Here is a 14,287-nt window from a genome sequence, read left to right as displayed (position 1 = left end):
ACTACAGGGAGCTCTCCTGAGTTTCTCTGAAAGTAAGAATTTTGTTAGGTTTTTTATTTTCAGGGAGCCCTGCTGGCAACAGGCTCCCTGCATCGTGGGACTGAGGAGAGAGAAGCAGACCTATTTAAATGCTAGGCTTTGCTTCTTAGGCTACTGGACACCATTAGCTCCAGAGGGAGTCGGAACGCAGGTCTCCCCTCGCTGTTCGTCCCGGAGCCGCGCCGCCATCCTCCTCACAGAGTCGGAAGATAGAAGTTGGGTGAGTATAAGAAGATAGAAGACTTCAGAGGCGGCAGAAGACTTCAGATCTTCGCTGAGGTAACGCGCAGCGGTAACGCTGCGCGCCATTGCTCCCACACACAACACACACGGGAGGCACAGATGGGTGTAGGGTGAGGGGGGGGCGCCCTGGGCAGCAATTTTAAACCTCTAGGACTGGCCAGACGTTATATATAGGCTCTGAGGGCTGTATATAGAAAACCCCCGCCAGTTTTTAAAGAAATCGAGCGGGACCGAAGCCCGCCGCTGAGGGGGCGGAGCTTGATCCCTCAGCACTAACCAGCGCCATTTTCTCCACAGCACACCGTTGAGAAGCTGGCTCCCCGGACTCTCCCCTGCTGAACACGGTGACAGAGGGTTTTAAAGAAGGGGGGGGGGGGGCACATAATTTGGCGCAGTTGACAGATAGATAGATAGATAGATAGATAGATAGATAGATAGATAGATATATATATCTAATAATAATAATAAAAAGCGCTCTATATATCTGGGATTATTATTTTTTTGCAGGGTCATTGGCGCTGGGTGTGTGCTGGCATACTCTCTCTCTGTCTCTCCAAAGGGCCTTGTTGGGGTACTGTCTCCAGATTAGAGATTTCCCTGAGTGTGTGGGGTGTCGGTACGTGTGTGTCGGCATGTCTGAAGCGGAAGGGTCTTCTTGGGAGGAGGTGGAGCAAATGAGTGTGGTGTCTCCGTCTGCAACGCCGACACCTGACTGGTTGGAATTGTGGAATGTTTTAAATGCAAATGTGAATTTATTACACAAGCCCTGCCTTTCACTATGTCACAGGGACCGTCTGGGTCTCAAAAGCGCCCACTATCCCAAGTAGTAGACACTAATACCGACACGGATTCTGACTCCAGTGTCGACTACGATGATGCGAAGTTGCAGCCAAGGTTGGCAAAAAGTATTCATTATATGATTATAGCAATAAAAGATAATTTGGCGCAGATAAATGTTAACAGCCCTATCTGGGTAAACATATTGTATTTTTTCCTGGGTCATTGGCGATGGGTGTGTGCTGGCATACTCTCTCTCTGTCTCTCCAAAAGGCCTTGTGGGGGAACTGTCTTCAGATAAGAGTATTCCCTGAGTGTGTGGTGTGTCGGTACGCGTGTGTCGGAATGTATGAAGTAGAAGGTTCTCCTAGGGAGGAGGTGGAGCAAATGACTGTGGTGTCTCCGTCGGCAACACCGACACTTTACTGGTTGGATATGTGGAATGTTTTAAGTGCTAATGTGGATTTATTGCACAAAAGGTTGGACAAAGCTGAGTCCAGGGAATGTACAGGGAGTCAAGCCCTGCCTACTCCTATGTCGCTGGGACCTTCGGGGTCTCAAAAGCGCCCACTATCCCATATAGTAGACACTAATACCGACACGGATTCTGACTACAGTGTCGACTACGATGATGCAAAGTTACAGCCCAAATTGGCTAAAAGTATTCAATATATGGTTATTGCAATAAAGGATGTACTGCATATCACAGATGACCCCTCTGTACCTGACACGAGGGTCCACATGTTTAAAGAAAAGAAGCCTGAGGTTACTTTTCCCCCTTCACATGAGCTAAACTAGTTGTTTGAAAGGGCTTGGGAAACTCCAGACAAAAAACTGCAGATTCCCAAAAGGATTCTTATGGCGTATCCTTTCCCGGCTAAGGACAGGATATGGCGGGAATCCTCCCCAAGGGTGGACAAAGCCTTGACACGCTTATCCAAAAAGGTAGCGCTGCCATCTCAAGATACCGCAACCCTCAAGGATCCTGCTGATCGCAGGCAGGAGACTACCTTGAAGTCAATTTACACACATACTGGTACGTTACTCAGACCGGCGATAGCATCGGCTTGGGTTTGTAGCGCTGTTGCAGCATGGACAGATACCTTATCTGCTGATCCTGATACGCTGGATAAGGAAACCATTTTATTGACCTGGGTCATATTAAGGATGCTGTCCTATATATGAGAGATGCTTAGAGAGATGTTGGCCTACTGGGTTCCAGAGCCAACGCTATGGCAATTTCTGCTAGGCGAGCCCTATGGACCCGACAATGGACGGGTGATGCCGACTTGAAGAGGCATATGGAGGTTTTGCCTTACAAGGGTGAGGACTTATTTGGGGAAGGTCTCACGGACCTGGTTTCCACAGCTACTGCAGGTAAATCAACTTTTTTGCCTTATGTTTCCTCACAGCCTGAGAAAACGCCTCATTATCAGATGCAGTCCTTTCGGTCGCATAAATCCAAGAGAGTACGGGGATCTTCCTTTCTTGCCAGAGGTAAGGGCAGGGGGAAAAAACTACAGCTAGTTCCCAGGAGCAGAAGTCCTCCCTGGCTTCTACAAAATCCACAGCATGACGCTGGGGCTCCGCTGAGGGAGTCCGCCCCAGTGGGGGCACGTCTTCGACTTTTCAGCCACGTCTGGGTTCAATCACAGGTGGATCCCTGGGCAATAGACATTGTTTCCCAGGGTTACAAGCTGGAATTCGAAGAGGTGCCTCCTCGCCGGTTTTTCAAATCGGCCCTACCGGCTTCTTCCCCAGAGAGGGAGATAGTTTTAAATGCAATTCAAAAATTGTGTCTTCAACAAGTGGCGGTCAAAGTTCCCCGCAGGGGATGGGCTATTACTCAACCCTGTTTGTGGTCCCGAAACCGGACGGTTCGGTCAGACCCATTCTGAATTTAAAATCCTTAAACCTATACTTAAAAAGGTTCAAGTTCAAGATGGAATCGCTAAGAGCGGTCATCGCCAGCCTGGAGGGGGGGATTATATGGTGTCCCTGGACATAAAGGATGCTTACCTTCATGTCCCCATATATCCTCCTCATCAGGCGTTCCTGAGATTTGCTGTACAGGATTGTCATTACCAATTTCAGACGTTGCCGTTTGGGCTTTCCACGGCCCCGTGGGTTTTCACCAAGGTAATGGCGGAAATGATGGTGCTCCTGCGCAAGCAGGGAGTCACAATTATCCCGTACTTGGACGATCTCCTAATAAAAGCGAGATCAAGAGAGCAGTTGCTGAACAGTGTATCACTCTCTCTGAGGGTGTTGCAGCAGCACGGCTGGATTCTCAATCTCCCAAGGTCACAGTTGGTTCCAACGACCCGTTTGTCTTTCTTAGGCATGATTCTGGATACAAAGCAGAAAAGGGTTTTTCTCCCGAGGGAAAAGACCCAGGAACTCCAGAACATGGTCAGAGACCTGTTGAAGCCGAAAAGGTGTCTGTGCATCAATGCACTCGAGTTCTGGGGAAGATGGTGGCGTCTTACGAGGCCATTCCATTCGGCAGGTTCCATGCGAGGACTTTTCAGTGGGACCTTCTGGACAAGTGGTCCGGGTCACATCTACATATTCATCAGATGATCAGCCTGTCCCCCAGGGCCAGGGTATCTCTCCTGTGGTGGCTGCAGAGTGCTCACCTTCTAGAGGGTCGCAGGTTCGGCATTCAGGACTGGGTTCTGGTAACCACGGACGCGAGCCTCCGACGATGGGGAGCAGTCACACAGGGAAGAAACTTCCAAGGTCTGTGATAAAGCCAGGAGGCTTGTCTACACATCAACGTACTGGAATTAAGGGCTATATACAACGGCCTTCGTCAAGCGGAGAATTTGCTTCGCGACCTACCGGTTCTGATTCAGTCAGACAACATCACCGCAGCGGCTCATGTAAACCGCCAAGGCGGAACAAAGAGCAGAGTGGCAATGGCAGAAGCCACCAGGATTCTTCGCTGGGCGGAAAATCATGTAAGCGCTCTGACAGCAGTCTTCATTCCGGGAGTGGACAGCTGGGAAGCAGACTTCCTCAGCAGACACGATCTACATCCAGGAGAGTGGGGACTTCATCAGGAAGTCTTTGCAGAGATTACAAGTCAGTGGGGACTCCCTCAAATAGACATGATGGCGTCACGCCTCAACAAGAAGCTTCCGAGGTATTGCGCCAGGTCAAGGGACCCTCAGGCGGTAGCAGTGGACGCCCTGGTGACACCGTGGGTGTTCCAGTTGGTGTATGTGTTCCTTCCCTCCTCTCATCTCAAAGATATTGAGAATCCTAAGACGAAGAGGAGTACAGACAATTCTCATTGTTCCAGATTGGCCTCGAAGGGCCTGGTATCCGGATCTGCAGGAAATGCTCACAGAAGATCCGTGGCCTCTTCCTCTAAGGCAGGACCTGTTACAACAGGGGCCCTGTCTATTCCAAGACTTACCGCGGCTGCGTTTGACGGCTTGGCGGTTGAACGCCGGATCCTAGCTGAAAAGGGCATTCCGGATGAGGTCATTCCTACTCTGATAAAGGCTAGGAAGGAGGTGACAGCAAAACATTATCACCGTATATGGAGGAAGTATGTGTCTTGGTGTGAGTCCAAGACTGCTCCTCCGGAAGAATTCCATCTGGGCCGTTTTCTTCATTTCCTACAGACTGGAGTGAATTTGGGCCTAAAATTAGGCTCCATTAAAGTTCAGATTTCGGCCCTATCCATTTTCTTTCAGAAGGAATTGGCTTCTCTCCCAGAAGTCCAGACTTTTGTGAAGGAAGTGCTGCATATCCAGCCTCCTTTTGTGCCTCCAGTGGCACCATGGGACCTTAACGTGGTGTTGCGGTTCCTTAAGTCTCACTGGTTTGAGCCACTTCAAACGGTGGACTTAAAGTATCTCACTTGGAAGGTGGTCATGTTGTTGGCCTTGGCATCTGCAAGGCGAGTATCTGAGTTAGCGGCTTTGTCTCACAAAAGCCCCTATCTGATTTTCCATGTGGAAAGAGCCGAGTTGCGGACTCGTCCTCAATTTTTGCCTAAGGTGGTTTCCTCTTTTCATATGAACCAACCTATTGTGGTGCCTGTGGCTACGCGGGACTTGGAGGATTCCGAGTCCCTTGATGTGGTCAGGGCATTGAAAATGTATGTAGCCAGAACGGCTCGGGTTAGGAAAACAGAGGCACTGTTTGTCCTGTATGCAGCCAACAAGGTTGGCGCTCCTGCTGCTATGCAGACTATTGCTCGCTGGATCTGTAACACGATTCAGCAGGCTCATTCTATGGCTGGATTGCCGTTACCAAATTCGGTAAAGGCCCATTCCACTGGGAAGGTGGGCTCTTCTTTGTCGGCTGCTCGAGGCGTCTCGGCATTACAGCTTTGCCGAGCGGCGATTTGGTCGGGTTCAAACACCTTTGCAAAATTCTATAAGTTTGATACCCTGGCTGATGAGGACCTCATGTTTGCTCAATCGGTGCTACAGAGTCATCCGCACTCTCCCACCTGTTTTGGAGCTTTGGTATAATCCCCATGGTCCTTACGGAGTCCCCAGCATCCTCTAGGACGTAAGAGAAAATAAGATTTTAAACCTACCGGTAAATCTTTTTCTCCTAGTCCGTAGAGGATGCTGGGCGCCCGTCCCAGTGCGGACAACATTCTGCAAGACTTGTGTATAGTTATTGCTTGCATAAGGGTTATGTTACAGTTTTGATCGATCTTTGACTGATGCTGTTTGTTTCATACTGTTGACTGGTTCGTATATTCCAGGTTATACGGTGTGGATGGTGTGGGCTGGTATGAATCTTGCCCTTGGATTAACAAAATCCTTTCCTCGTACTGTCCGTCTCCTCTGGGCACAGTTTCTCTAACTGAGGTCTGAAGGAGGGGCATGGAGGGATGAGCCAGTGCACACCCATAGCTAAAGTTCTTTTTAGTGCCCATGTCTCCTGCGGAGCCCGTCTATTCCCCATGGTCCTTACGGAGTCCCCAGCATCCTCTACGGACTAGGAGAAAAAGATTTACTGGTAGGTTTAAAATCTTATTTTTCAAGGGACTTCTTTTACAAAGATCCTGAAGAAAATCCGAGGAAGCAAGCTGATACCAACTCTACCATCGTAACTGAGTTACAGTTAAGGTGTGAGGGTTGCAAGTCGGCTGGTGTTTAATTTTTTAATTTTATTATTATTTTTATCCTGTTCCTTTGGCAATATAAGGAAGGTAAAAACTAGTGCCAGCCGGATCCGATACCTTTGCTTCCGTCATCTTTCACAGCCTTTCTGTTCCTAGTTTAAAGGGTGAGAGCGCTGCATAATACCCTGGTAGGGGGCTTAAACAACATGTCTAAAGCACCAACCAAGACATCCAAGACCTGTTAGGTTTGTACGAAATGTAACAAGAAGAGCACGCGGGTTGGCAGCTCCGGGGGGTGTGCGACTCCTGCTTAGCCAAGGACGCCCCACCCGGGAGCAGTGCTCCGTCTAGGTCATGGGAAGAAAACCTTGCAGATAGAATCTCCAATTAGATGGCAGAATCACGCAAGCAGCAATCTGAATGGGCTGCGGGATTCTCAAAGACGATGGAAGAATTTCTCATCCGGATAACACCGCCTGCACAAGCAGAAACTACTGTGCGCAAGGCAGTCAAAAGACCTCTTCCTATTGTTCCTGACTCAGAGGAGGAAGAGGGTCTTATTATTGATACTGAGGAAGGTAAGTTGATTGAATCTAACAGGGACGCTGATTCTCAGGAAGAGGACACTGCAATCTCGGGTTTGGATTCCTTAATTGACACAGTAAAAGAGATCCTCAACTTTAAAGTGGAAGACGTTAAGGAGCCAGAGGATTTTGAGCTATTTGAATCCCAAAAACCGCTTTCAGCAGTGTTTCCCATTCCTAAATCTCTCCAATCTCAAATGGAGGAGGCTTGGAAGAACCCTGATAAATGCTTTTCAATTTCCAAAGCGTTTTCAAGTAACTTATCCATTACACCTTTAGGTAAGGGGTAAGTGGGAGACTCCACCAGTAGTGGATGCTTCCCTAGGAAGGTTGTCAAAGAAGACAATCTTGCCAATTCCTAATGTAACAACTTTAAAGGATGCTTCAGATCGTAAGGTTGACACAGCTTTAAAGTCGATTTTTGTAGCAGCAGGTGCAGCACAGAGACCCACGATCGTCTGTGCTTGGGTTAACAAAGCCATGGGAGCATGGTCTGGACGTATTGTACAGGCTATTGAGGAGGAAAATAGCTTGGAAGAAATTACCCAACTGGCGGAACACATTCGGGAATCTGCTTAATACTTGTATCAAGCCTCTAAGGATATTAGCAGGATAGCATTGCGCATCTCTGCATCAGCCATATCGGCTAGGCGGATTTTATGGCTCAGGGAATGGCAAGGAGACTCTGACACCAAGAAGGCGGTAGAATCAATCCCCTTTGGGGGTGAGATGCTTTTCGGTCCAGAGATGGACAAGTGGATTTCGCAGGCTACAGCAGCGAAGTCCACGTTTCTGCCTACCCCTTATACGAGAGCCACTCCACAGGTTAGGAGAGGTTATTCGGGACCAGCGTTTCATTCATTTAGATCAGTCCTTTCGAGCCCGAGGAAGGGGTTTCGGTACACAAGTACGTGGGGGCAGAGGTAGAGGCCGCTCATAGGCAGCAAACAGAGAGCAGGATAAACCTGCTGACAAAACCATGGCATGACGGCCTACCGGATCACCTGAGGTCCCCCTTGGTGGGCGCACGTCTGGAAGGTTTTCAGGACATCTGGGCCAAAACCTCACCAGAACTTTGGATAAACAACCTAATCTCCCAGGGGTACAAACTGGATTTTCAACAGAGGCCGCAAAGTCAGTTTTTTACAACGGCATTGCCTCAGTGCCCTAAGAAGGCAAAAGCACTACTAACAGCAATTCAAACGTTGCTACGGCCAGAGGTCATTATTCCAGTTCCCGCCTCTCAGAGAGGAACGGGTTTCTATTCCAATCTTTTTGTCGTACCAAAGCCAGACGGGACGGTCAGACCGATACTCAGTTTAAAAGTTTTAAACCAGTTTCTAAGAGTCTACAAATTCAAGATGGAATCAATCCAGTCGGTCATTGCAGGCTTTGAACAGGGCGAGTTCATGGTATCCATGGACATAAAGGATGCATATCTTCATATCCCAATCTGGACTCCTCACCAGGCATACTTAAGGTTCGCACTGGTGACGGATCACTACCAATTCAGGGCCTTGCCGTTCGGTCTATCATCAGCCCCAAGAATCTTTACGAAGATCATGGCAATCATGGTTGCAGGATTGAGACTGTCGGGGGTCATGATTATACCTTATCTAGACGATCTATTGATCAAGGCATCATCTCAGGAACAGCTGATCGAGGATGTTCAGACATCTCATCAATTTCTCATTCAACATGGTTGGATTGTGAATTTCCAGAAATCCAACCTCATGCCAACTCAACGGATTCAATTCCTCGGTCTCCTCTTAGACACGGTACGATTGAGAGTATTCCTACCAGAGAACATGGTCCAGGACCTACAAAGATTAGTGGCTCAGGTACCGAGGACACAAACGGTTTCTCTACACCTCTGTGTGCAACTTCTCAGGAAGATGGTGGCGTCGTTTGAAGCTCTCCAATACGGCAGACTTCATTCCTGACCATTCCAGATGAACCTCATTGCTCAGGGAGCAGGTTCACACTGGCTGCTACATCGGAGAATCCGACTTCCACCACGCATACGAACCTCCTTAATTTGGTGGTCGTTCCACAAGAATCTTGTAGCAGGCAAGAGATTCGGCATTTGGGATTGGAGGATCCTGACAACGGATACCAGTCTCAGAGGTTGGGGTGCCGTCTTAGAGGAACATCAGTTTCAGGGCAGATGGATGTTACTGGAGAGCAGCCTACCAATAAACATTCTCGAACTGAGAGCAGTTTAAAATGCGCTTCTCTTATCCGAAGACCTAGTCATGGGTCAACACGTAAGGATACAGTTGGACAATGTCACAATGACGACTTACATAAACCGTCAAGGAGGAACAAAGAGCAGGATGGTGTTAAAGGAAGCCACAAAGATCTTGTTGTGGGCAGAAAGGCGAAACATTGTCCTCTCGGCAGTGTTCATTCCAGGTGTGGAGAACTGGGAAGCAGATTATCTCAGTCACCAGGACATGCATCCGGGAGCCTAAATCCACGGATTTTCGACATGGTGGTGAGGAGATGGGGTCTACCTCATGGCATCTCGGCAAAACCATCAGCTGCCCAGATATGTCTCCAGGATGAGATCCGGCAGCAGAAGGAGTGGACGCATTAACACTTCCTTGCTGTTACAAGAAAGTTTACATCTTCCCACCTTTCCCACTCATACCCAGAGTTCTGAAAAGGTTGAAACGAGAACGAGTGTTTGCAATTCTAATCACACCAGATTGGCCCCGTAGGAGTTGGTACTCAGACTTGCGAGGGTTACTAGCGGAAGATCCTTGGCTCTTACCTCAGAGAGAGGACCTGCTATCTCAGGGACCGTTCCACCACCCAGACCTGAACAGGCTGCGTTTAACGGCGTGGCTATTGAAACCCAGATCTTAAGAAACAGAGGGATACCGAGAACGGCCATTCCTACGATGATTGCCGCTAGGAAGCCGGTAACAGCCATGCACTACTACAGGATTTGGAAGAGGTACAGGGACTGGTGTCAAGAACGTGGGTGGGTTTCGACGAACTTCCACTTATCCAGACTTCTACTTTTCCTTCAGGCCGGGGTAGATGTCAGACTGCGGCTGGGCTCTCTGAAGGTTCAAATTTCGGCGCTCTCCATCCTATTTCAACAGCGGTTGGCATCCTTGCCAGAGGTTCAAACATTTTTACAGGGGGTTCTGAGGATTCAACCCCCTTTTCGTCCTCCCACTGCGCCGTGGGACTTAAATTTGGTGTTGGACTTTTTGAGATCACCAACTTTTGAGCCGTTAGCAAGAACAGACCTAAAATATCTCTTTTGGAAGGTCACATTATTGCTTGCCTTGGCTTCGGCCAGGTGGGTTTCTGAGTTGGGAGCCTTGTCGTGTAAGAGTCCCTTTTTAATTTTTCATGAGGATAGGGCAGAACTCCGTACAAGAGCAGATTTCCTTCCTAAGGTTGTTTCGGGGTTTCACGTAAACCAGCCAATTGTGGTCCCATCTTTCCACAGTCTCGCAGATGGGGACGTGTCCTTGGATGTTGTCCGAGCTTTATGGGTATACGTACAGGTTACGTCGTCCTTCAGAAAGTCAGACCATTTGTTTGTTCTTTATGATGGGCCAAAGAAGGGTTGGCCAGCATCTAAGCAGTCTTTGTCTAGATGGATTAGACTTGCCATTTTGCAAGCTTATATTTCCTGTGGAAAACAGGTTCCGGTTCAGACGGGTGCTCATACCACCAGATCAGTGGGTGCCTCACGGGCGACTGCCAGGGGTGCTTCCACTACTCAACTTTGCAGTGCGGCGACTTGGTCCTCAGCCCACACGTTCGCAAAATTTTACAAGTTTGATACCTTTGCGTCCGGAGACTCTCAGTTCGGACGTTTAGTTTTGCAGGCCACCGACGGCACTCCCTCCCTGGGGGATAACTTTGGGATGTCCCCTACTGTATAGGACTCCAGTGTCCCCTAGTGGATGAAAGAGAAAAGAGGATTTTGGTACTTACCGATAAATCCATTTCTTTGATTCCTCTAGGGGACACTGGACGCCCGCCTCGGTGCTGTCAACCTGCTGTGTTCAAAGTTCTTGTTCAAACAGTTTGCGCAAACAGCGTTGGTTTTTCTGTTAAGAGTTTCTTGGATGCTGTTTGATATGTTAGACCAGAGGTTCTCAAACTCGGTCCTCGGGGGCCCACACAGTGCATGTTTTGCAGGTCTCCTCACAGAATCGCAAGTGAAATAATTAGCTCCACCTGTGGACCTTTTAAAATGTGTCAGTGAGTAATTAATACACCTGTGCACCTGCTGGGTTACCTGCAAAACATGCACTGTGTGGGCCCCCGAGGACCGAGTATGAGAACCTCTGTGTTAGACCGTTTCAGTTCCTCGCCATGTGCTATAGTGTTATGTCCTGTTCTCTCAGTCAAATTTTCAAAACTGAGGGATGTGAAGGGGGAGGAGCCGGCTGTGCAGACAGTGCTAATTTTTAGATTGTGCCACACCTCCGGTTGAAAGCTTCACACCCCTACTGTATAGGACTCCAGTGTCCCCTAGAGCACAGGTTCTCAAACTCTGTCCTCAGGACCCCACACAGTGCATGTTTTCCAGGTCTCCTCACATAATCACAAGTGAAATAATTAGCTCCACCTGTGGACCTTTTAAAATGTGTCAGTGAATAATGAATACACCTGTGCACTTGCTGGGTTACCTGCAAAACATGCACTGTGTGGGGTCCTGAGGACTGAGTTTGAGAACCATTGCCCTAGAGGATTCGGAGAAATGGATTTATCGGTAAGTACCAAAATCCTCTTATTGTATTACTCGTGTGGATTGTTGGTATATTCCTTATTATAATAAGATATTCCACCTGAGTAATTAAAACAATATGCTGCTCCTGGAACAAGGCTGTCTAGAAGCACATTCCCTCTAGTTGGTTGTATCCTTCCAGGATTATATATAAAATGGTTTCTGCTGCATTTACATTATACATTGAATATTGTAGTGAGATAGACGAAGTATAGCAATGAGAATGTTAGCGCATTGAAACGCTGCTATGCACAGGCCTACCTAAATACACACTTTCTATCTATATGTCCGTTCCCTTCCGGGAGTGTATATGAGGTGTTTTTTACTGCATCGGCATTATACAATGGCGGACACCATGTGCGCAGGGAGGCACATGGTGTTTGCCATTGTATAATGCTGATGCAGTAAAAAAACACCTCATATACACTCCCGGAAGTGAACTGACATATAGATAGAAAGTGTGTATTTAGGTAGGCCTGTGCATAGCAGCGTTTTAACGCGCTAACATTCTCATTACTATATGCAGTGCATCTCACTACAATATTCAATGTATAATGTATATGCAGCAGAAACCATTTTATATATAATCCTGGAAGGATACAACCAAATAGGGGGAATGTGCTTCTAGACAGCCTTGTTCGCAGGAGCAGCATATTGTGTTAATTACTCAGGTGGAATATTTTATTATAATAAGGAATATACCAACAATCCACACGAGTAATACAATAATAGATTATACTCTGAATCCAAACAGAAAATACACTTCAATAGCTGTTTGTGCTGATGGAAATCAATGTCAGTGAAATAGCTACAATATTGGAACATTCACAGTAACATATGAGTCACAGCCAGCCTATGCAACTGAGTTGCCAATAAAGAACACAGACATGGTGTAACAACACACCAGACTCTCAGTATTCTTTCATATATCTCTAACCTGAGATACAATGAAATTATTCACAGTGATCTCTCCCATACATTCAAATATCTGTGAAATAGGAACTGGGATTTGCTGGATAAAATATAGAAGTGAAAAGAAAGAGAGAGTGTTTAAAATATGACTTCCTGCACACAGGGTGCCCGCAGACTGTAAATCTATATGCCTTTATGACGTACAGGTATCTATATGTTTTGCTTGTGCTTATTCATAAATATTATGAAGTTTCCAGCAGTTGTTCGTGTCTTATTCTTTATTGCCCTATTGGTGCATACCATCCAGTTCCAATAATTGCTTATATGTTGTTCCTTATTTCTTAATATAACCAATGTAAGATATATGCAACAAATTATATCTGTATCCAATCCATATATAGGAGAATCACAGTAGTATAGTGGATGCTGCAGAAAGGGGCAGAGAGTGACTGCAGTAGTAATAGATGATGCAGAAAGGGGCAGAGGGTGACTGCAGTAGTAGTAGTAGATGATGCAGAAAGAGGCAGAGGGTGACTGCAGTAGTAGTGGATGATGCAGAAAGGGGCAGAGGGTGACTGCAGTAGTAGTAGATGATGCAGAAAGGGGCAGAGGGTGACTGCAGTAGTAATAGATGATGCAGAAAGGGGCAGAGAGTGACTGTAGTAGTAGTAGATGATGCAGAAAGGGGCAAATGGTGACTGCAGTAGTAGTAGATGATGCAGAAAGGGGCAGAGGGTGACTGCAGTAGTAGTAGATGCTGCAGAAAGGGGCAGAGGGTGACTGCAGTAGTAGTAGATGCTGCAGAAAGGGGCAGAGAGTGACTGCAGTCAGGGCCGGCAACAGAAATCTTGGGGCCCGGTACACTGATATCCCTGTGGGCCCCCCCGATATACAAATATAGGGGCGTGACCACAGAGCTCCTTTTACACATTACGTCAGGCAGAGTCTCCCTTTTTACACATTACAGCAGCAGAGTCCCATTTTTTGCACATTATGGCAGCAGAATCCCCTTTTTTACACATTAGGCAGGCAGAGTCCCCCATTTTTACACATTATGGCAGGCAGTCCCCATTTTTACACATTATGGGAGGGGGAGAGAGTTATACTCACCTGTAACGAGCCAGCATGCCCCACCATAATGGCCATCCCTACCTTTTCTCGCCCTGCAATCTTCGCTCTTACCTACAGTAATACCAGGTTTACAGGGCAGATGTAATGCATGCACATGCATCCATGATATGTGCCTGCACGCAGCCCATCCCAAACCCAAAGCCCCAAACTCCTGCTGGAGAGCCGAGTGCACCTGCAATGCAGACACTTGACTTACCAGACATAGCCGCCAGCGCCGTGAATCAACGAGGCTCAGCCTCCGAGTGACCAGCTTGATGCACCCCGCCGCAACAAGCTGCCAGCAGTCCCGCAATCCTGCTCCTGCCTGCCTGCTCACGCTCCTCACAGCAGAGACAGGGCGGGCGGGGATGACTGGGAGAGGAGGGGAGGTCCGGAGGTAGCGTTGTGTGACAGCTGACCTGGGGCTGGGCTTGGGGATGCTAAGTGGTGACCACAGATCATGGGGGTGGAGGAGCTGAAAAAAAAGGTCAGTTATTAATTACTTTTAACTGCACAGCGGGCGGCCCGCAGCTGGCGCGATGCCGCAATATATATAATTATTTAGATCTGTTACATGCTGCCGCCGCTCAGGGGCGGATCCAGAAGAAAATGATAGGGGGGGCACCATGGAAGGGGCAAGTACATTTGCGTGCGGCTTCGGTGCATGGTGCAGTGTGCAGGGGCAGCGTTTGAGGGACAGGGGGCAGCGTGTGAAGGTCAAGGTGCAGGGGGAAATGTGTGTGGTGCTGGGTACAGGGGGCA

The 14,287-nt window shown here is 48.0% G+C and overlaps 1 protein-coding gene across 2 annotated transcripts in view; it reads left to right on the top strand.

Moving 5' to 3' along the window:
- Positions 1-14,287, top strand: part of DIS3L (DIS3 like exosome 3'-5' exoribonuclease) — a 94,538-nt gene that overhangs the window by 54,329 nt on the left and 25,922 nt on the right. The window lies entirely within an intron of this gene.

Source organism: Pseudophryne corroboree, chromosome 6, assembly GCF_028390025.1.
Source record: "Pseudophryne corroboree isolate aPseCor3 chromosome 6, aPseCor3.hap2, whole genome shotgun sequence".
Classification (NCBI taxonomy): Eukaryota; Metazoa; Chordata; class Amphibia; order Anura; family Myobatrachidae; genus Pseudophryne; species Pseudophryne corroboree.
The sequence above is the reverse complement of the archived record's forward strand: the minus strand, read 5'-3'. Positions and strand labels throughout refer to the sequence as shown.